Genomic DNA, 24107 nt, shown 5'->3' on the forward strand with positions numbered 1-24107 from the left:
ATGACTTAGCGCACAATAACTGTTGTTCTTTGGGATGTGTTGTCCACATGTATTTCACAATCTGCACTCCTTTCCCCCTACTGCAGAGTCCTGGGTCAAATGGTTTCTGTTTTAGCAAAGGAACTGAAGGGCATTTCCAGCCATTTTGCCCTTTATGCCATCGGCTACATGTTGCTACCTGTCATACAGACTGCAGGTATGACCTCACGGACACTGCTGTTCAAAAAAGATTCTGATTTTGTGTTTATTGGGCACATGCACACCAAAGTAGAAAACCTGTGGACAACACGTCTTGAAGAGCCATCAGTTACTGTAGGGTAAGTAAACTTTTTTCCTCTAGTTTCTTTAGTTCTGGTGAGCAGTCAGTAGAAAGTGCCATAGAAATGCTGCATGACTTTCTGTCTCTGTAATAATTACAATGGGTTTTGTGGTTTCATGTTTTCAGCATTGTTTACTAATTGGCAAAAGCAAGCTTGAGTTTATAATATTATGCCTCTACTTACAAATATATTACCTATTCAGAGTGTATGTTGTCATTTCATTTAATGAACTGCGTCTTTAATAATTAGTTTTACAGACTCAACATATCACTTGACTTAAGGTAGAGTTCATAATTAAGTCTATGATTTTGGCAGGAAGGTCATGGTATTCATGGTAATAGTGAATTTGAATAAAGTCTGTGACCTCCCCTCCCCTCCCAACACATTAGGGTGTTCTTTCCTCTCCAGGCGTTGCGACTTGGCCCACATGTTGCAGCACACACACACACACTGATGATAAGGAAGAGATGGAGGGCCAAATTTGGCTGGCATTGCAAGCTGGCCTATATGGTCATAACACCAATCGTAGTTCACCCTCTGCCCCTCCCTCTTCACCTGTGAAGAGGTTGACATGCTAAACTTGAGTGGCACTGCAATTACATGTGCCAGCTTGCAACTCCTGAAGTGGGGAGCTGGGTCCAGCCCCCCGGGATAGGAGCCGTTGCTCTGGGGTGAGTACCGATGGGCTTGCAGTCAAGCATGACTCCCTCCCATGCGTCCCCACTTCTCCCTCCTTCTGTGACACAGCCTTGTTTTCCCACACCTCTGCTAGGACATTTATTAATATTTTCCATGAAAAAAAATAACCTTATTCATATTCATATGGAGGGGGAGGGATAGCTCAGTGGTTTGAGCATTGTTATGCTAAACCCAGGGTTGTGAGTTCAATCCTTGAGGGGGCCATTTAGGGGTCGGGGCAAAAATTGGGGATTGGTCCTGCTTTGAGCAAGGGGTTGGACTAGATGATCTCCTGAGGTCCCTTCCAGCCCTGATATTCTATGATTCTATAATAGATGAACTACTGGTAGTGGCAAAATAAAGACACAGTCTGCAAACCCATACTCATAAGTAATTCTAATCAGCCCTTCAGAATAATTAGATTCCATACTGTAACTGTTTGAAGTAATTCTTCTGTCAGAAAGAGTTTGTCGAATCAGACCTTACGTGACAACCAACTACCCTGAAACTCATGGTAGCTAACAAAATGCAATTAGGAACTTAGTCCTTGACTAATATAACTGGAGAAAGTCCCCAGTTACTTTAGTATATAAGAGATTGGCTGGCTAAATATTTACAAGTTGTCTATTCATTTATCAATCAGGGCCGTGAAAAACTCTAAATATATGCAAGTTTTATGGTACTAGAAACATGAGGTTCTTGTTTCAAACTAGGAATGAAAAATTTATTCTAAAAAGCTGCAATAAGGCCATCAAGGAAACAATAAGGGAGTTATCGGACTGCCCAGAAGAGAAGGGGCTGGATGCAATTTTGAACCTGTTGTGTTTCTGCAAACTCTCCATGTGGGATTTCAATCATTGGTTTATTTAAATGAAAAGATGAACAAATGGATTAAACAAAATACCAGCTGTGGCAGTATTGTACCTCCTTGAGTAGATCAAAGATGCACAAGCAACCTTGACACTGAGGTTGTAAGAGTAATCTGAGACCTTATTGGAAAAGGCTGGGTTCTGCCCTCCACCCCTTTAGATTTCTAATACAGTAACTCCTCGCTTAACATTGTTCCTGAAAAATGCGACTTTAAGTGAAACGATGTTAAGTGAATCAAATTTCCCCTTAAGAATTAATATAAATATGGGGGGTTAGGTTCCAGGGAAAACTTTTTCACCAGACAAAAGACTACACACACACACACACACACACGCTATAAGTTTTAAACAAACAATTTAATACTGTACACAGCAATGATGATTGTGAAGGTTGTTGAGGTGGTGAAGTCAGAGGGTGGGATATTTCCCAGGGGATGCCTTACTGTTAAATGATGAACTAGCACTCGGCTGAGCCCTCAAGGGTTAACACGTTGTTAATGTAGCCTCACACTCTACAGGGCAGCACAAATGGAGGAAGGGGAGACGGCATGGCAGACAGAGACAGAGATACACACCCTGTGTGTGTCAGAGAGAGAGATGTGCATTGCCCCACTCTAAGTAGATCAGCAAGTTGAGACAGCAGCTGCTGCCAACAAGCTCCCTCCATCCTGAGCCCTGTCGTGTCCCCGCCCTGCTCTGTGGAGATGGGGCAAGCAGGGGGCAGGGGTACACCCTGACATTAGCACCCCTCTTCCCCCCCGCTCCCTCTCCTCCCCCTTACCCTCCCCCCGCACAGCAACCAGGAGGCTCCTGGGAGCAGCTCCAAGGCAGAGGGCAGGAGCAACACATGGCAGTGTGGGGAGGGACAGCTGAACTGCCAGCCTGCTGGGCGGCTGCTGCACAGGGAACTTAGGGGAGCAGGGAGCTGATAGGGGCTCTGCCGGTCCACCCTGGTTCCAAGCCCCCACCAGCTAGCTCCCACGGGCTGCTCTTCCTGCAAGCTGTGGACAAAGCAGGTGGCTTCCAAACAACGTTATAAGGGAGCATTGCGCAACTTTAAAGGAGAATGTTCTAAATTGATCAACAACGTAACAATGAAACAACGTTCACCTGGATGACTTTAAGTGAGGAGTTACTGTAACCAAATCCTAACAGTTTAATTTAGAAGGTGTTTCAAGATCACCGTTCATTAAGAATTAACAAATGATAGATTTCCTCCCTTGTGGTTGTGCTACCTTAAACTGGAGCTAAACTGTACTTGAGATTACACTTTTAACTTGTTTTATCTCTTTTCTGTCTATCTTACATATTTTGTTAAGATTTTAGTATGAATGTTTCTACTTTCATTTTATTTTGCAGTCAATGTTTGCCTCCCTCTTTAAAAACAAGCAAACAAAACAAACCAAAGTTATATAACATTTCACCAGTAAAAAGTTTCTCTGTTCTTTCTTTGTCATTTTTGAATTTAATGGAGACATAAACTTACACAATGTATCAACTGTACCTAACCTGCAGCATTAATTTGCATCTTTAACATGACCAATTTTCTAGTCAAGCATTATAAAATTCAGTTTTAAAATATTTGACTGTGGGCATCTTTTATTATACTAACACTTTCTTGTGTTAGCAGTTGAAAAAATAATATAAATTAATCTGCTGCTGTCAGTTGCAAGTATAGTAACAGTTGTTGTAGTCTCAAGTGTAACTCCTTTTGTACTTGGACCAGATACCAGTTATCTATTATTTTCATCCAGATGATTACCCTTTGATAACAAATGTCTGAAATGTGTCCTCTTCTCTTTCAGACTTAAGCCCACTCTTTTTGTCTTTCCTTCAAATAATGACGCCTATTAGTGCTATCTGCTATTGCTCTTGTGCCTGATCCTCACAGCTGGCACAAGTAAATGTAGTTATGTCATATAATTATGCTCCCAGTTGAACGGTCTAGTATTCATTGTGTGATCTCCACTTCACCTGTATTAAACTTCTGTGCCTGGCGACTATGGGAGGGTATCCACTCCACAAGATGGAGAGAAAACGGAATGCCTCCAGAAATGCTGTGTGTGTTTGTGGGAGGGAGTAACTGGGGAAATAGTGGATGGAGGATTCCTGTTAAACAGAAAGATGGGGGAATTAGGAGGACAGTATCAGTGTGACCTAGCCAGGTCATGATAAAAAGGGACCTATCCTGAAGGACGACCCATCACTCTCACAGATCTTGGGAGATAGGCCAGTCCTTGCTTACAGACAGCCCCCCAACCTGAAGCAAATACTCACCAGCAACCACACACCACACAACAGAACCACTAACCCAGGAACCTATTCTTGCAACAAAGCCCGTTGTCAACTCTGTCCACATATCTATTCAGGGAACACCATCACAATCACATCAGCCACACTGTCAGAGGCTCATTCACCTGCGCATCTACCAATGTGATATATGCCATCATGTGCCAGCAATGCCCCTCTGCCCCGTACATTGGTCAAACTGGACAGTCTCTACGTAAAAGAATAAATGGACATAAATCAGACGTCAAGAATTATAACATTCAAAAACCAGTTAGAAAACACTTCAGTCTTTCCGATCACTCGATTACAGACCTGAGGATGGCTATCCTTCAACAAAAAAACTTCAAAAACAGACTCCAGTGAGAGACTGCTGAATTGGAATTAATTTGCAAACTGGATACAATTAACTTAGGCTTGAATAGAGACTGGGAGTGGATGTGTCATTACACAAAGTAAAACTATTTCCCCATGTTATTTCTCCCCACCTCCACCCCACCCCCCACTGTTCCTCAGACGTTCTTGTTAACTGCTGGAAATGGCCCACCTTGCTTGTCACCATGAAAGGTTTTCCTCCTCCCCCTCCCCCCCCGCTGGTGATGGCTCATCTTAAGTGATCATTCTCCTTACAGTGTGTATGATAAAACCCATTGTTTCATGTTCTCTGTGTGTATATAAATCTCCCCACTGTATTTTCCACCAAATGCATCTGATGAAGTGAGCTGTAGCTCACGAAAGCTTATGCTCAGATAAATTTGTTAGTCTCTAAGGTGCCACAAGTCCTCCTTTTCTTTTTGATAAAAAGGGAGACATTGTGATCCTCATGAGGTTAAATTATTAACACTGCAGACCTTCATCATCACAAACCAGCTTGTACTCCACAGCACACAACACTGGAAAAATGAGTAGTAAACCTCTTACTAACATTTCAGCCTGTCCCTGGTAGGATGGTACACTCATGAACCAGAGGCTGTCTGTGGCTACTGATCTGGCAGTGTTGTCTGAACTGGCTCTGCTGCTCCTTAGTCATCTGATTCTGCTAAGTAAAGAGCACTTTGCAGTAGCAGGATTTGTAATGTGAATGTCCAAATCAGACCAGTATCCTCAGGGAATGAAATGTCTTCCTTCATGATCAGGCAGTCTGTTCATCAATGGTGTTATAACAATAATATCTTAGAAGGGTTCTAATTTGAGAGTAAAGTAAAATATATAAACTCTTTGAAATATTCTGAGCTAAATCCAGATGTTGTTCAGCATTTCTAGGGAAAGAAATAATTTAAGTTCAGTTTGTTCTCTGTAATAGGTAACTAACTAGCTGCATTTCAAATATTTGCTCTACTGTTCAAATATTGATTTAATGTTAGAAGAAAAATGTTAGTCTAATGTTTGAGGAATTGGAGAATTTGAACCTGAACACTTTCCTGTTCTATGTCATTAGGTCTATACTAATTCATCTAAGCACTTTGTACAAAACATAAGTTCCTCATTATGAAAATCGGGTTGATAAATGTATATGTGCAATTTTTAATAATGCCCATTACCAGATGCATATATTTTAAAAATAATATATTTGAATGTTTCACGTTTAACTGGTTTGTGAAAGAAAAGCCTAATAATTTTACAGTACCCTTTTAATACCAAAACTGTGGTAATTTTTTTCTAAAGGAATTGGAAGTATAAAGGATGGTTACAATTACAATTTTCCATTAATTAGCCAAAGTTATATTAAATAGGTTGCATATGCCTAATGTAATACGTTTAAATGAAAAAAATAAATTTATAAGTCAAAGCTAAGTTAATACAACAAAATTCAATTACTAGGCTATCTTATTTACTGAAGAAAATATAAATTTTTCTGCGTGAACTATTACGTCCAATAAACTTAGAAAGTATTTATTCCACTTTCATTATCTTTTTCCCCCGTACTCCTCTCCCTCCCCTAAGATACATAAATGACTCTTATTAAAGATATTTTGGCTGCACTGCAGATAAAAACAGGCATTTCAGGCGGCTGTACATCATTTTCGTATTGTGACAACAAATCTTCAGATGAGTGCATTTTAACCAGAAAGGATATCTATAGCCCAGTATATCACTACTTCGTATTCTATCATCCTGACACTGACTTAATTACAAAAACAGCTAAAGGTGAAAATATTATTGCATTCCTTTAGAGCGGGGGTGGCCAACCTGTGGCTCTGGAGCTACATGTGGCTCCTTGTATAGGCACTAACTCCACTGAACCTACGGGCGCCAACTTTCCAATGTGCTGGGGGGTGATCACTGCTCAACCCCTGGCTCTGCCACAGGCCATGCCCTCGCTCCTCCCTCCGCCCCGGAGCCTCCTGCATGCCACAAAATAGGTGATTGGGAAGTGCGGGGAGGGAGGGGGTGGTGCTGATTGGCGGGGCTGCCAGTGGATGGGAGGCACAGGGTCGGGAGCTGCTGACGTATGAGTGTGGCTCTTTGGAAATGTACACTGGTAAATTCTGGCTCCTTTTCAGGCTTAGGTTGTCCCCCCCTGCTTTAGAGGAATAACTAACATGTAGCAGTGTCCTAAAATGTCTAGTCACGAGGTGGCTGGATGAAGATCTCTCAAGAACATTATATAGATTTGAGATGGGATAGATATAGTCCTTCTCTCATTGGGTAACATCCATAGGTGCTGGAACTAGGGATACTGCAGCATCCCCTGGCTTGAAGGGGTTTCCATCAATTACAAGGTTTACAGTTTGGTCCAGTGGCTCTCAGCATCCCCACTGTACAAATTGTTTCAGCACCCTGGTAACATCTTTCAAACTCTGATTGTACTGAGGACTATCTTCTTCTGTTTTGTACAGCACAAAGCACATTGTCCGTGCTCAGTAAATAATAAGTATAGATCCATTCTAATTCCTCAGTTCAATAATTATTACATGCTCTGTTTATATAATGCAGCATCTTTAACCTGTTACTTGATTTTAACCTCAGTCAACCTGGGTTAGCCTCTGGCTTCCAGTAGTATACTGAGCTGAATTAACACTTCAGAGATGGAACTTCTCTAAGGGCAAGTGGTGGCAGATGACACAATCAGAAGCAATGGTCTCAAGTTGTAGTGGGGGAGGTGTAGGTTGGATATTAGGAAGCACTATTTCACTAGGAGGGTGGTGAAGCACTGGAATTGGTTACCTTGGGAGGTAGTGGAATCTCCATCCTTAGAGGTTTTTAAGGTCCAGCTTGACAAAGACCTGGCTGGGATGCTTTAGTTGGGGTTGGTCCTGCTTTGAGCAGGGGTTGGATTAGATGACCTCTTGAGGTCTCTTCCAACCCTGATTTTCTATGATTCTAAGTCTACATTGGTGTAGCTGCACTGATGCAGCACTCTCCCGTCGGCATAATTACTCCATCTTGGCGAGAAACTTAAGCTATGTTGGTGGGAGAGCGTCTCCCACCGACATAGAGTCGGTGTGGACAAAATGAAACTTGTATTGCTCGGGGGGAGGTGCTTTTTCACACCCCTGAGTGACATAAGTTAAATCAATTTAACTGGTAGTGTAGACCTGCACTAAGTGGGAATGAGATGAGAGGAAAAGCACAAGGGAAAAAGCAAAGGAAGGAAACAGATAGTAAATGGAGAACAGAGCAGTTTACTCACTTTAATCATACTACCCATGTACTGTTGTATTTTCGTATATGTAACTATAAAATTATGTCTATTGGGCTAGGTTCTTAATTATATCATATTTTATTAAAATTAAGCCATCAGTGGTATTAAAAAAAAAACAACCTAGATGTGAAGGATCAATTTAAAAAAAATTTGCTCACAAAAAATTCTTAAAAAGAAAAGGAGTACTTGTGGTACCTTAGAGACTAACAAATTTATTAGAGCATAAGCTTTCGTGAGCGAAAGCTTATGCTCTAATAAATTTGTTAGTCTCTAAGGTGCCACAAGTACTCCTTTTCTTTTTGCGAATACAGACTAACACGGCTGCTACTCTGAAAAAAATTCTTAAGGATTGAAGTTCTACTTTAGTTTAATGTATTCATCAGTTTAGTATAATACTGCTCTTCTGAACTGCAGGAAGAGAGGAAGTCTATCAACTAAAAACCTTAGTTTACTTTGGTACTGTTACCCTCTCATAACAAAAGTCAAATTTTCTTTTAATCCAATCATACAGTCTGTTTTTTATTATTAGAACACTGCAGTTCTCTGCGGTTTAACAACCATTGTGCCGCTAGCCACCCAAAAGTAGCAAGCAAGAGTATTATTGCTCTCGATAAATATATCAGAGGGATACATACCATGGAGGGAGAAGAATTATTTAAGCTCAGTACCAATGTGAACACAAAAACAAATGGATATAAACTGGCCATCAGGAAGTTTAGACTTGCAATTAGACAAAGGTTTCTAACCATCAGAGGTGTGAAGTTCTGGAACAGCCTTCCAAGGGAAGCAGTAGGGGCAAAGACATATCTGGCTTCAAGACTAAGCTTGATAAGTTTATGGAAGGGATGATATGATGGGATAGCCTAATTTTGGCAATTAATTGATGTTCAACTATTAGCGGTAGATATGCCCAGTGGCCTGTGATGGGATGTTAGATGGGGTGGGATCTGAGTTACTACAGAGAATTCTTTCCTGGGTGTCTGGCTAGTGAGTCTTGCCCACATGCTCAGGGTTTAGCTGATCGCCATATTTGGGGTCAGGAAGGAATTTTCCTCCAGGGCAGATTGGCAAAGGCCCCGGGGGTTTTTCACCTTCCTCTGCAGCATGGGGCACAGGTCACTTGCTGGAGCATTCTCTGCACCTTGAAGTCTTTAAACCATGATTTGAGGACTTCAGTAGCTCAGACATAGGTGAGAGGTTTTTCGCAGGAGTGGGTGGATGAGATGCTGTGGCCTGCGTTGTGCAGGAGGTCAGACTAGACGATCATAATGGTCCCTTCTGACCTTAAAGTCTATGATTCTATGAATCCTTTTAAAAAAATGAACAGAAGTGATTGTTTCTGATGGGTGCTTTCCTTTTGTTTAATCTGCTGACTACATGGAGCAGAAATTGCAGAGGCTGGGGGTGGAGGTTTTATTGATCACAGCCCCATTTTAAAATGCAGAAAGCAAGCCAGCATCTTGCCACTACAGAGAGAAATTGACACAGCTAGAAAAGCTTAGAACTTCACTTGGATTCTAGTTATTTCCCTGGATGCTAGTGTTTGTGTTTCCTGGATTTGTTTTGCAGTTCTCTTTGGGCAAGATGTCAATGCATTTGCTGAATAGTTAAACCCTGTGATCCAGGAAATAATAGCTCAGGCTGCCAAAGGACATCATCTAAAGGAAGAAAAGAATTGAACAAACAAATCACTTAAGACCAAATAGATATGATCCTGAAATAATTTGTTTGTCTCCTTGGTGTAAGAAGAAATGTTTATGTAATGTTGTTGAAAACGTGAGGTTTATTTGGTATGAAAACTGCTCTAACTTGTGCACTGGTGAGCTGCTCCACTTCCCATTGTTCCCCTCCCCTCAGACTTCCCAGTGGTGCAGTCCTGCTTCTTTTTTTCTCCCTCTCTAGCAGGAAGAGGAAACACATCCCCAGCTACTTGAAGGACAGCTATGCTAGCATTACCTTCATAACATTCTTCTATTATTTTCCTTTTGGTCCGTCTGAAGGACAGCTATGCTAGCGTTACCTTCATAACATTCTTCTATTATTTTCCTTTTGATCCATCTGCTCACTCCCCTGTGACTCTTACCAAACCCCTCTTCTGCATCATAGATCCTTCCCCCTTCCTACCTCCTACTGGTTCCATTTCCCCATCCCTCTTACCACCCAGCAGTTCCCACCTGCTCTTTTCCCCTCTCCTCCGCCAGCACAAATGCAGATCCCACAAGCACAATCTCTGCTGCCTGCTGACTTCTGATGACATTTGCCCCAGCCTTGGTGCTCCCTCTATCCCCACTCTCTCCACCTCCCACACCTGTCTCTGCCACCACCTCTGTCCCTCTCCTGCCACTATTCCTAACATCCCGCCTATCCCCTTCCCTTCCTCCCTCCCTGCCTCCCTGCCCTTTCTTGCTGTATCTGAAATGCCCTCTCGGTCTCTCAAATTATTTCAGTCATCCACTTTCTATCTCACTCCCTTTGTCTCTTGGCTCTCACAGAGACCTAAATCCCTTCGTCGGACTTCATGTACATGTGCCCTCTCTTGTGGAGGTCTCTCCTTTTCTTACATGCCTCTCCATGGATCAGATGTTGGTGGGGTTATTGGGATTCTTCTCTTCTGTTCCTGCCACTTCTCTAAGCCACGTTCCTTGCTAAACAACTCTATTTCTCCAGCTTAATTGAACCCCACACTCACCACCCCAGCTGCCTCATCACCGTCTTTACTCACTCCTTGAACCCTGCCCTCCTTTTATCGCCACTTCTCTTTCTGCGCACGATCTCACCAATTTCTTCCAAGAGTGACAAGATACAGTATGGCTTTCACTCTCCCTTGGGCTTGTCTTCAACTACTGCTCCATCTCTCTTCTCCCTTTCCTCTCTAAACTCTTTGAACATGGTGTCAGCAATCACTGTCTGGAGTTCCTCCCCTCCAATTCTCAAACCCTCTCGAATCTAGTTTCTACCCTTTGCACTGCACTGAAACTAGACCCTCTCGAATCTAGTTTCTACCCTTTGCACTGCACTGAAACTGCTCTCTCCAAAGGCTCTAATATCCTCTTGCTAGTTAAATCTCGGAGCCAGTACTCCATTCTCATCTTCCTTAACCTGCTCCTGCCTTTGCCACCATCAGCCCTGTTCTTGAAATCATGTACTCCCTTCACTTCAGCAACTTTGGCCTCTCCTAGTTCTCCTCCTACCTCTCTAATCACTCTTTCAGTGAGTTCTTTGGAGGATCCCCTTCATCCATCCTCCAACTTTCTCTGTGGGTTACACAGGGCTCTGCCTTTGGTCCCTTTCTATTCTTCCTCTACACCTTATTCCTGGGTAACCTTCTCCACAAACACAAATTCAACTACCATCTGTATGCTGATGACTCACAGATCTACCTCTCTACTCCAGACCTGTCTCCTTCTGTTCAAACTACAGTCTATGCCTATGTCTGACATCTCCTCTGGGATGTCTAGCCATCAGCTCAAGTACCAATGGCCAAAGCAGAACTCCTAATCTTCTCTCCCAAGTCTGCCCCATTACCTCCTTTCTCTGTTAGTGTGGTCAACACCACTATCCTGCCTGTCACTCAGGCCTGTAACCTGGGTATCATCTTTGACTCGGCCCTCCTTCTCGGTCTTCACATCCATGCTACATCTAACTCTTGCTTATTTTTTCTGCACAACATACAGCCTTTCTCAGCTTTTATTCACTATCAAGATGTCGACTCTCTTGTCTCTCTCAGCCCATAATGTCTCCCGTACTCACTGCTTAAATTTTCTAAGAAGCACCTATGTGCTTCCCCCACCACCACCCGCCATGCTGCTGCTCGTACTTGGGAGGAGCTACCCATAAATATTTGCAAAGTAACCTCCTTCAAGTTCCTCATTAAACTCTGCTGTGATGCCTACAAAAAACTTAGCGACAAACAGGGAGCTGGTGTGCTGAGACCATCGCCTATCATGCTGATCATCTTTGTCTCATTGTTTTCATGTATTCCTCCATCTTTTTGTCTGTATCCACCTGTTGTGTCTTGTTTAATGCTTTGACTGAAAACTCTCTGGTCACTGACCATCTTTTTCTTCTCTGTTTGTACATGGCCTAGCACAGTGGGGCCCTGGTCCATGACTCCTACATGCTATCACAATGCAAATAATAAGTAATACATAAAATTATTACAATATACATTTCTTTCCCTTGCGTAGTAAGTATTCATTTAGGGATTTGTTTGATACTGTAGCTAGTATGAGCTATTAGTTGAAAGAAAACAAAGGTGTAAAGATTAATTTTCAGAAATAGGATGTTCCAAATTGAAATCAGGACATAACTTCCATACTTGTGAATTAAAGAGTTAATATTTATTTTTATAATTAAAAATGTACTGTAACGAGGTAGAAGACATTTGAGGATAAAATAAGTTTTAGCAAAACTGAAAAAGACTACCTCTTTTTGGTTCTGTGGTTTGTGGGGGGGGGCTTTGGTTTTTGATTTGTTTTTTGTTTTGTCTCTGTTTTTAAAATCCTTTTTATGCTAGTTGCGTTTAAAATGATCTGCTTCAGAGGCATTAGCCTGGCAAGATGGATGAGGCAGTATCTTTTATTGGACCAACTTCTGTTGGTGAAAGAGACAAGCTTTCGAGCTACACAGAGCTCTTCTTCCAATAAAAGATACTAACTCACCGACTTTGTCTCTCTAATGTCCTGGGATCCACACGGCTATAACAACACTGCAAACTACTTCATTATGTCTGTTGAAAGGCAAACAAGTTTTATTGAGTATTTTTACTAAACAGTCGACAGGTTTTAATTTGGGGTCTTAAATCATAATTGCTTTTCAATTTTCTGCTTTGCCTCACAGAAACATAATGAAGGTACACCTGATGCTATGAAAAACAGATGTCATTTTAGTGTTCTAGTACTATATAGTAAACATGGAGAGTTTTCAGGTTAGTGTCACAGACAGTTATCAGAGAGCTAGCAAGAGCAGAAAATATGTAAAGACTTAATAGAGAAATTTGGTATTTTGGGAACAGAGTACTCTTTAATTCCAATGCATTTCAAATGCAGAATAAAATGGATATATTTTTCCTGAGGACCTTCAAGGAGACTTTCTCTCATAGCTTATGAATGCACTACAGAAGTACATAATCTGTTCAAATTCTATATGAAGATAACTCAATTCTTCTCTTGCTGTCTTGATGTTTTTAAAGCAGTTTCATATGAAGGTTCCTCAAAGAGAAACCTCTCTTATGGTGGAAGAAGGCAGGAATTGTACCTCTGTTCTGAGATGGAGCTTTTACTCAGGTCCTGAAATGTCTAGGAATCTCTTTTTGAAACCAATGCAGCCTAGTATTTAGTCTACATTAACTATAGAGTTGTCACCAATCATTCTTTTAATAAGATGTAACTATTTGGAGTTGATGATTTTGGACTGGATGAGAGAGTAACAGATCCAGAGGAAGCTAGAAAATTTAAGTAAGTTTAGTATAGACTCTTAGAAATCTTGCTCAGTGCATGAGCCATAAGCAGAAGTTTTTGCTCTGTTTGTTTTCTGAAGTTTAAATTTCCAAGGTCTCAGGTGTGCTTACAAGGTTCCCATTGAAATCCATGGAAACCACATACATTTGAGCACAGAACGAGTCCACAGAAAAATTAGCAGAGAGAGGCTGAATCACTTATATCCAGTTATTATTAGACGTATTCAAAGTCAAATGTAAATGCTGGAACATGGTCCCACAATTTTGTTTTGATTAAAATTGGCCCCCAATTCTCCATCTCCTCGGACCATAGGCAGGCATTTATCCTGTTGTAAAGTGTGTGCAAGGTGAGTATGGTAGTTCTGAATGGTACAGTTCACAATGGTAGGATTTTTTGCGAAGCTTGCACTGGTGTGAATGTGCTGGGCAATGGACAATTGGGTCCACAGTACTCTAGCTATTACTGTGAGAATTTACATCAGAGGTGTAGAATAGTGAATTGGGACGTTATAGAACAAGTTAATTGTGCGAAAAAATAAATTCCCATAATGTAAAGTTGCCCACAGTATTTGAGGTTTTTTTGTCCATTTTGGTTCTTTGTCTGATATTTGAGCTATGGCAAATAGAAGTACACATAAGTATAATAATTATAGGGAATAAATGGTAGAATATTTCAACAGTTATTTAAAGGTCCCTAATAAATCAAATTATAGAGGTCTTGGTTCTCTCAAATTAGTAATTTGTCACTCTTCAATTAGGAAATCCTTTCCCTTAATTTAGGTGGAATGATGTACAGTTAGAGAGATAAAGGTAGAGAATGAATCCCAGAACACTAATTTCTCCTAGTTACATATTCTGTTGAATTCTGGAGCTGAGACTAATGATGACAGATTAATAATTAAGTAGATACTTTTAAAAAAAGTATGCAAAAATGTGAAACTCATTACCTTTTACAACAACAATTCATTTCTACCCAAGTGAAATATCAGGACTCTGTATACAGCAGTTGCAGAAAACTATCTTGCCTAGAGAAAACTGTCCATCTTTCATTTAATAATTAGTCTCATGCCTTCATTAACTTTTCAGTATGTAGAAGAAAATTGTGCCCTCTCTAACCATTTTTTATTACAGCTTGTCTGTATATTGAAATAAATAAATTACAGAAAACCAATCAGTTTAAGAGTCCCTCCGCTGTATAATGACATCACTGGACAAACTGAAAGTGCTCAGTTGAATCCATCTCATGCCATCAGCATGAACCACTAGTATTAAGTAGGAGGGCACAGATCCTCAAAGGTATTTCAGTGTCTCCCATTCAAATCAATGCAAACTAGATGCCTAAATACCTTGGAGGATCTGAGCCAAGATGTCCGGAAGTTTTATGATATTCAAGAAGTGTTGGATCATGTTAATCTGAAAGAGTCTAAAACATTCTTTCTCCACTCAGTATAGACAGATATAACGTTTCAGCCAAGTCTGTTTACCTAGCTCTTTAAATGGGTAGGTAATTACTGCGGTGGTTCATGTCCACACTACCATCTTTCTGTCGGTGGTGCATGTCCTCACCAGGAGCATTTCTACTGACATCAGAGGGGCAGTGTGGGAGGCTGAGAACCCGGGCTCTCAACTCCATTTGCAGCTCCCTGCCAGGAGCCCAGTTGACCCCCAGACAACCCCATCCCCTGCTAGCAGCATGGCAGCCACCTAGGCTCTTGGCTCCCCACCAGGAACTTGGCAGCCATCCAGGCTCCCGGCACCTGCCTGGCTCCGAGCAGGGTGCCAGGACCTTGGGGGCAGCCCAGTTCAGACAGGGGAGCCCTGGGGGCAGCCCAGTTCAGACAGGGGAGCCGTGGGGGCAGCCAGACTCTCACTGGAGCCCCCCGCCCGCCCAGGAATGACAGCCCGAGCTGTGAGCAAGAATGACAGTCAACAGCCAATGTAAGTAACCCATAGTGTCTATATGGACACTTCATCACCCTAACTACACTGACATAAGCCCTACACCTCTCATGGAGGTGGAGTTATGATGTAGGTGTAGTAGGGTGCAAGGCTATAGTGTGTACACTGACATAATTAGGTCAACATAAGCTGCCTTATGTCAACCTAACTCGATAGTGTAGAGCAGGCCTTAGACTTTACGGAGAGCTAGAGGCCATTTCTTTTTCTTCTACTTAAGAGAAGAGTGGTGAGGGGTATGTGAAATTCACCTCAAACAGAAGGCTGGCACAAGCCATTTGTATTACTTAAGTCACATTTAAGCCCCATTTTGAAGGCTTAGGTGGGACTTATGTGGCACATAGGCCCCTCTGCATAGGTATGTATTTTGCTGTAAGAGTAGTAGAAAAAGTGCTAGTTCATTTGTTGTGGCAGTGACTGCCAACATTCCCTAACCTTAGGTTTTGTCATTTGCTCAAGGTGGCCTACAGAGGCAAAGGACAAAACAAGGAAAACATTTTTGGATGAGTGTTTAGGGGAAAGATGGAATTTGGGGTAGCTGTGCAGATGTCAAAAACTAGCAATATTGTCACTATCATGAAGTGTATGTAACCTTGTTCTTTTATTTTTAATGGATGTTACCTAATTATATGTTGACCAGCTGCTCTGCCAAGTATCTTTTTTTTTTGTATACGGTGCTGAAGATTGGAACAAGGAAAATAATTTTTAAAATGTGTTGCTACCTCAGAAATTATTACCTAAGCTATTCCCAACATTTGATTGAAAAAATATATGCTTTAAAATTATTTAAGTAGATACTTGTGCAAAAGTAACAGCTCCTCAGTTCAGTTCTGGAGACTTTAACCAAATTCCGTTGTTAGTCTGGTAACTTGCAAGATTGAATGTCTTTTGTATTTCCATGTAATGGAAACAGTAAAGTGGCCATAAAAGACCAGATTTCCAAAGCAGGAACAATGGGTGCACCTGCACAATGTGCATGCACCTGTTGCACCAACAAAATCCCACAGCTCTGCAAGCAAAGCAGATAATAGCACACCTAGCTACTAATCTGCACATATAATTACCTCATTTGAATGCAAAAATATGACTGTACAAATGACCGGAACCTAAACCTTAGCTAACTTTGTCTTAAGAAATCATCCTTCAATGTGGATATCAAACATTTGTATTTTTAAGAAGATTATAAAAGATCATTTAGAATGTCAGACAGCTGTTTAAAACGGTCACCAGTGTAATTTTCTTATCTTAATAAAATTAACCAAAAGGATTTTTAAAAACAAACTTTCATTTTTCAGTTGCTTCCAACAGTTAGAGTGAGCTTCTTCCCATCATGTAGTATTGCTTAAAATTCATCCCTGACATAAATGAGGTTCCCTGCTTTGAAAACGTGTTTTAAGGCACCAAGGGATGAATTCAGCCAGCTGGAGCACAATTGCAGAGGCTCAGAAAGTCTCTTCTTCCCATCCTCCACCCCTACACTCATTCAGGTATGCTCCCTCTATAACGTACAGGATTGTGCTGGGAGGTACGGATACTTATTGCACCAGTCCACACAACACATTCCTCAGGGGACTTGAGAGGAACCCAGTTCATCCCCCATCCCACCTGCAGTAAGTCAGCATATATGTTGCTGTTACCAGCAAGTGCTAGCCAGCATACAGGGCATGTATGGTGCTCTTGCTCAAAGGGTACCCCCACAATCAGGTACTCTGGCTCTCCTGCGCTTGCTGGAACACTATGAAAGAAGCTGCACACTCAGTATTTTTGCTCATCCTTGCTGTGGTCAGGATCGATCCGTTATCATAGTCTCATTATAATCTAAATGAAAATTTTATTTATAATTACTGAAATCTTGTAGAAGGATTTGCTGCATTAGTAATCTATCTGTACCACTTTCTGCTAGTATCTCCCTGTGAAATGTTATGTCAATTATTATGCTGAATGTTTAAGTGCTGAATGTACTTGTGTAACATTTTCCAAACAATATACCAACCCCAAAAAAAGCCACCTTGGGTGTAATAATAAATTGATTTAGATTTAGAAATGCCTTTAAAAGATACCTTATATGTACACTTTGATGTCAGTTGAGACTAACCAAAATATATACAATTTGCTATAATTTATGTTTTAAATCAGCACACAGAACTCAGTTTAGGTATGTAGTATAGCTGCTATGGTGATTAAGTGCTCTGTAAAATAGGTCAAACAAATAGATATCTACCATATTAGAGCTTCATTACTGGCAGTTTCTCAAGTTCAGTTCAGTTTCAACTTGTGATCTCTGTAGTGTTCCCTAATTAAAATAGCAAACAGACCTCCGAGAGCATGGAACACGGAGTGGGTGGAGTTGCATAATGGCCTGATTGTACCTTGTCAATAAACAAAACTAAACAAAAAAACTCAAGGAAATATATTTTGTGGATATTTGATAATTCTCTGTGAAGGTCAATAACCTAGCAGAATTTTAAAATGGTATAAATCATATTGCTTAAATAGTATGTAACTTTAAATATTCAGTCTTCAAAGAGTTGAGTTAACAAGAAAACACTTAAAACTTCTTATAGAAACTACAGTGGAAATGTGCATTGCTGATTTCAAACGAATCATTAAAAACAGCTCCAACTTACCCTCTATTTTCCTTGTGATCCTGTCTTTTGCGTTGAGCATGTATTTTTATAAGTTTCAGCTGCTTTAGACTATGTATTGTACTGGTCTTACTCTTTTGAATGCAGTTTCAGAAGGTTTCACAGCAGTGGTTGACGTTTTATCCAGTGAGTGTACTTTTTGCTGAATAAGTTTTCATTTTTTCTTTTCTCTTTCACCACTTAACATCCTTTCACTGTAAAATTCATCCCTTTTCTGAAGTGTAGGATGATGCACTTGTCTGTAGAAGTTCTTCCTGGCGGGATTCAAATTAAAAACAACCCTTTCATTTTCTGAACTCCGTAAGAGAGCAGAGGGAGCACAGAAAGCAGAAGGAAAATTAAAACGCTGTCTTCCCCCCACCCCTTCAAAATCTTCTGAATGCTGAAAATGAAGTAGTTTGTCTTGGTGTTCAAAGTTTAACTTTAGGAAGACGGAGAAAGTGGAAAGCAAACTGAATGCTGTAGTAGAGATTTCTCTCTTCCCCCACTGGGCCCCATGCCGACTGTTTTTATTGATTTCAATCACTGGAGGCTAGCTAGCTCTCAGAAGAAACACTGTGTAATGTGTTCTTTCCTGGCTTTCATTAAAGAAACTCAATGCAGTGTGGTCACGCTGCCGAGCTTGCCTGGCAACTTGCCTACTCTCTGTGGTACTTCTTTCATTGGAGGAGACCAAGCTCTTGTTTTCTTCTCCAGCAAGAACTACAAAACATCTTATTCTCTGTTTCTACCTTTCCTAAGTCTAAAGCTGTTCAATATTTGGGGTAATTTTATTCGCACCCTTAAAGAGATAACTTTGTTGAAGATGATGCAAGTGCTGAATACTATGTTGTTTATTCAGATGTTCCCATAACAATCTCAGGCTCCTTTTATTTAAAACCATTCTGTTAATTTATTTCTTTTGGGGGTGGCTAGCAGAGGATGGAATAATTTCACAAATCTGAGTACCAAATAAAAGAGTAAAACTGTTTTTCTGACCTTGTTCTGTCTTCTGCTGCATTGCCATTTAATCAGAATGAGCTGGTTTAATTAAGCAAACCATGGTTAGGGAATAAGTAAAATAGTCTTGCAGATATGTACAGATTCCTGTCAGTGCCATAGTTACAGGCTAAGCAAAGCTGCATTCGCAAGATTGCTTCTTGTTGTTCCTTAGGCCTGTGTTGTGTTCAGAATAATGACACTGCAGTATGACTGATAGAAGTTGAGAAATAAAATACTAATTCATATTTCAGAACGTGATCAGTTTCAGTACATATCACTTTAAAGGAACATACATTCTAGTGAAATTTAATTGACATAATAGTTTCTGCAAATATTTTTCTCCCATGTGCACTTAAACTCTTCTGTTTAATTTAAATTTACCAAATTTTTTTCTTATTCAGCATTTCTTATTGATAACATTTTGTGTACTCTTCAGAAACATGTATGCAGATATATGAAATAGTTAAAGCTTTTAATTGGCTATTTTTTGATGCCAGTGAAATTGCATGCCTGCTGAGTTCAATTTTAGTTGCAAATGATACCTGCCTGTTGTGTTTGAGAGATACAGAAGATACTGTACATCTCTGTGTGTGTACGCATGCACTTTTTCTCCCTTCACGTATACAGTAGCTGAAGGAATCCTTTCCTGGATCAGAAAGATACAAAAGCTTGTTCTTATTTAAATCTGGCTTTATGCAGCACTTATTTGAGGTTTTTCTGCCTGAATTGCATCTATAGAAACCTTTCCAAATCAAATTAATGTAATTTCATCCCAGTGTTTCTGTTGCCAAGAGTTGTAAGATTGTACGAACAATTTAGCTTTTATGAAAATTATTTTAAAAGAAACAACAGTTTATTTCTTTGTACAATGTGTCACTTTAAAAATATTTTTCCTTTTGTCCAGATAGTGTTTGTACATTTTTTAAAGTATTTATTGGATTCTAAGAATATTATTATGGGCATAAAAATCAATTTTCTTTATAAAGTAAGTGTCCGTCTGTTGAAAGGCGTATATTGTGGGGGGAGTCTACTTTGATTTCAAGTCTGCTCTCTGTATCTTCATGAAACTTAAAATGCTATTTATGCTCATACTTTCTCTGTTGATAATGTGGTGACCTATAGAAAATGGTTTAAAGAAGTTGGTAAGATTGTGAGTTTTTTTACGTAGCCTCTGTAGTTATAGTTACAGTGTAATTGTCTGGCAAAGCCTCAATTAATAAATCATCTATCAACCTTTTCATTATTAACCTTGCTTTTGAGAGTTATATAACTTTGGTCAGGTTCTTTGCATCTTTTAAATTATATTTTTAGGTGTTGGAATGTTTTAGCTGGAATATGGCCACAGATCTGTCAGTGTTTGGTGTGGGGGAAGACACTGAATGTTTTAGTTACTCTGACTTTAAAATTGGGTGGCAAAAGATTTCATTTTAAAATGAAATTAATCATATTTTTGGTCTCTTGTGTGAACAAACCCCTTTTGGCATCACTGTTTAAAAATAATGGGAATAACTCTGATTAAAACCGAAGACCAAGGCAATATAATGCTTCTGATAGGAGCAAAGTGGGAGTCCTTTCTCATCTTCCTCTTTGGGGAAATCTGTTGTGTCCTCAGTATATTTGTCACTGTTGTTCATGTTAAGATTTGTTCATCTGAACTTTTGTTGGTGCTTCCTTTAACTCTGTCATATCTCTTCATCCTTGCCCATGGTCTTCCATTCCCTTGTTGTCTTCTGCGTGCTAGTAGAAAAGGTTGCAACTTTTGTGGAACTGGATCCACCTGAATCAATGGTGAATTTGGCTTCCTCCCTTTTTCATGCCATTTTGTGGTGTTCTTTCTTGTCTTTAGCATTGTGTGTTTGGTGTGTCTCATTTGTTTTGTTCCTCATCCTCTGTTCCTCCACATTCTTTGTAGTCACTTCCAGTTCTGTAAGGGTCACTGAACTGCAATCAGTGGGCCACAAGTAGTTCTCCTACCTTCCTAATGGCCTAATGTGGCCTCGACACAGTACTCTGCAGCAGTAGAAATCTGTATGTTCTTGGCCATGATGCAGCAGCTAAATGTGCAGCCACTTGGCTCTGTTTGTGCTTGTTATTGCCAGGGGTTGACAAGGGCATCACATAGAATGGGTTGGCAAGCAGAACAAGTAACAAAGAACACAGACTCAAGACAGTTGTGACCCAGAGCCTAATTGGTAATAACTGGGAAGCCCGTATGAATAAAAAATTAGGTTCCCCTGCCACAGTCTTTTCTTCAGAGATCACAAGTTTAATAAACTCCATTTTGTTGCCATCACACAACAGTGACAATGTAAAGGTGGGAATCCTGAAGCAGGTGAGCAAGGATCATGGGCCTTTAGAATAATGTCCTGAGTATTATCTAAGTGTCAGGTGGCCTGAGATTTAGATTAATGGTCATTATGGAAAGCAGGTAATGAGAAAAAAATCTAGTTAAAAACAAAACCACTTTCAGTTTGTCATGTAGTCCAGTACAGTTTCTTGTACCTAAAACCATATGTTCAGCTAATCTTAAAATGCACCCTCTCCTATATACTATGGAAATATGAGGAACAAAACTGTAACCTACCATACATCTTTTTGCCGGTTATTCTTCAAATATATATTTCTTGTTATGGGGAGACATGACAGAATTAATTATAGTTGTATCCTTATAATTGCATTGAGTTTACTGTATTATATTCATCTTACTGGCCAGGTCTTCCAGCCATTAGTTTTTGATGGAAGTGTAACTGGGCTCTGGAGTGATGGACATATGAATAGACAACCACTTCAACTTCCTTCTGCTTTACAGCTGTAAATCTGCAGTTGTTCCTGTTGACACAGCTTTTTATTCAATCCCTAAATAGCCACTATGAGCATATAACTCTTCAAGTCTTCCCATTGTTTCCTTTTCATTTCTGAGTGCAGTTTATGGTGCTAGTGATAATCTTTGAAGCCCTAAACGATCTGCCATCTGGCTGTTGGATAGATTGTATGGTGAGGTTTTAGCTGAGATCTACTAGGAGGGTCTTGTTGTTGGTTCCTGGTTTTATACACTCTCATAAGCAGCAGGGCTTCCTCAGCTGAGGACTTTTGAAACTGATTCTCCCTGACAGACCACTACAGCCCAAGTCTGACTGGCTTGAGCGTAGGATGGAAAGTTATACCAAATAGGAAACATTCATGTATGATTTTAATGTTTTTCTCTCTTTGTTATTTTTGGTGAGAGGAAGTGGTTTAATGCCAACCCTTGTAGATGGCCTTATGTGATTTGCTGAGTTCCAAGCTGCTGTTACACTGGGTACTGTGGCACGAACAGCGTACTGTGTGAGTTTCCCCACACTGCCCAACCAATGTTCCTCAGTGGTGTCCTGAAACAGGAGCAGGCAAACTTTTTGGCCTGAGGGCCGCATTGGGTTTCAAAAATTGTATGGAGGGCTGGTTAGGGGAGGGGGTCGTGGCCCATTCCCCCCCATCAACCCCCCCCTCTCGCCCCCTGACAGCCCCCCCCCCGGGATTCCTGCCCCACCCAACCCCGCCGTTCTCTGACGGCCCCCCTGGGACCCCTGCCCCATCCAACCACCCTTTCTCTCTGTCCCCTGACCGCCCCCAGAACCCCTGCCCCTGACTGCCCCTGCTGCCCCATCTACCCCCCCCTTCTTTACTGCCCCCTGGGACTCCTGCTCTCATTCAACCCCCCTGTTCCCCATGCTCTGACTGCCCTGACCCCATCCAGCCCCCCACCCCCTAACCACCCCCCAGTCACCCCCCCCAAACTCCCCTGCCCTCTATCTAACCCATCCTGCTCCCTGCCCCCTTATCGCATAGCACAGAGCACCGGGTCAGGCCAGGCTCTGCAGCTGCATTGCCCCAGAAGCTCGCAGCCCCGCCACACCACCTGGAGCATTGCGCCAGCGGTGCAGTGAGCTGACGCTGCACAGGGGAACAGTGGGGGAGAGCCCGGTGCCGGGCAGGGGGGTCCCACGGGCTGTAGTTTGCCCACCTCTGTCCTAGAAGGACCATCTCTGTGAGGGTGATGGTATTTTACTGTCTCTTTGCCCATTCAATCCTTAGCCTGTCTTCTTAGTCAGCCAATAAGGATGCCAATTATAATGTAACTATCTGTCGGCTAGGAACTAAACTGAAACCACTCATTCTCTTATCAAAGCCTATTCAATAGGTATCTTTGTGTAGGGCCTTTTAGTTGTTAAAGACCTGTTTCAAATTATAAGTAATGATTTAGAGATATATTGTTCCATCTTGTATTATCAGTGTGCAGAGCTAAATAGTCCCTTACCATTTTATGGTTTCCTTATATATACACAATGTTTTCATTTTCACCAACAAAGTTTATATTGCTATCATGTTTTGTAGATTGAAGCAGTTTCTGAAAGAGTGTGACTGAATTAGGAGAGAGTACATGATATTAGCCAAACTCTCCATGCTGATTTTTATATTGATAGTATTATCCCAGTGCATAATTTTTGAATTCTTTTTATTACTAAAGTATTGTTATCTGGAAATATTTTATAGTGATATATAGGAATCAATTTGCCCACCATTGAAATGTAGCCACCTCTGGAGTGAAACAAGTGCAACACCATTAAACAATTTAAGAGAAGAAATGAAGAGATAGACAACTGCATGTAATTGCAAATGCAAGGGGCGTTTTAAGTTACAATAGATGGAAAGTAGTTACCCAAATAGGAATTTGGAGAAAACATCAGAGCTAGGATCCCTCCTTACTTTTGCAGAAAGTGACCTGGCTCTTCAGTGAGCACAAGCAGTTAGGAATTTTTTGTCTGTCTTATTTAAAATATGGCCCACCTGGTAGCAAAAGCCCCATAACACCTTGTCAGGGCATTGGTTCAGGAAAAACTCCAAGCTGAAGAGGGTCACATCCTTTATCACAAAATCCACTGGGTTTTCTCTGGATGTCTTTTATTCAAGCGCTAACATAGCCTGACTTTGTTTAGACTAAAAGAAAAGGAGTACTTGTGGCACCTTAGAGACTAACAAATTTATTAGTCTCTAAGGTGCCACAAGTACTCCTTTTCTTTTTGTGAATACAGACTAACACGGCTGCTACTCTGAACCCTTTGTTTAGACTGAGACCTAAGGAGTTCACAAACCAAGGTGGCGTAATAGCTAGGAGCAGGCTTTGCAAATAAGCAAATGTATTGCACACATTTTAAATTTATCACCTCAACAAACAAATGTATCACATGCTCATATGTGGATTTACATTATTATTATTATTTATTATTTATT

General features: G+C 40.8%; 2 protein-coding genes across 4 annotated transcripts in view; one reads left to right on the forward strand and one right to left on the reverse strand.

Annotated features, from left to right (window-relative positions):
* The window catches only part of GPR146 (G protein-coupled receptor 146), a 78051-nt gene extending 59641 nt beyond the window's left edge, over positions 1–18410 (reverse strand). The window contains exon 1 of the mRNA XM_038418182.2: positions 17841–18410. The gene's annotated coding sequence lies outside the window, so the exon portion shown is untranslated. The remainder of the gene's footprint in view (positions 1–17840) is intronic.
* The window catches only part of C10H7orf50 (chromosome 10 C7orf50 homolog), a 210391-nt gene that overhangs the window by 143978 nt on the left and 42306 nt on the right, over positions 1–24107 (forward strand). The gene's annotated exons all lie outside the window — the stretch shown is intronic.

This window comes from Dermochelys coriacea, chromosome 10 (assembly GCF_009764565.3).
Source record: "Dermochelys coriacea isolate rDerCor1 chromosome 10, rDerCor1.pri.v4, whole genome shotgun sequence".
Lineage (NCBI taxonomy): Eukaryota > Metazoa > Chordata > Testudines > Dermochelyidae > Dermochelys > Dermochelys coriacea.